The sequence below is a fragment of the Phytophthora parasitica genome (assembly GCF_000247585.1).
Source record: "Phytophthora parasitica INRA-310 unplaced genomic scaffold supercont2.11, whole genome shotgun sequence".
NCBI lineage: Eukaryota > Oomycota > Peronosporomycetes > Peronosporales > Peronosporaceae > Phytophthora > Phytophthora nicotianae.
In genome coordinates, this window is record NW_008648997.1 from 1,108,272 (window position 1) to 1,108,779 (window position 508).

Here is a 508-nt window from a genome sequence, read left to right on the forward strand (position 1 = left end):
TTTTTTTTCAGAATCCACGGCAGTCACTCTACCCTCCAAGGGAACCCTCTAATGCGGCGGCCACAAACATCTTCAAATAGATACCGAGGCGAAGCAACCCCGCTGCACGATAAAAGCAGAAGGCCGAGGCAAACTGGCCAAGGATGTCCCATAAACGTAGCCGTGCTCACAAACCTGCGAAGTGTAGGTTCGGGAGTAAACCTATTGCTTTCTAACTGGAGCTTCAGTGCACCAATGCCTTACGCATCTACTGAAACTCAATCATGTGTTGCATCAAGCTCTAAATAGCTTATTTATAGAGGGGTCTTAAGTCCACCTACCACAGCCATCAACAACAAACCAAAATCCCCAAACGAGGAATAGCGCAAACTCACCAGCTAGACGAACTTCAGAAATAAATATCTTCTACAGCACAATTCGATACGGGGCCAACTCACACCAACAAATTGATACACCGCTATGTTTAACTCAATTCCGTAGTAATATAAATGAATTCACAACGGACACG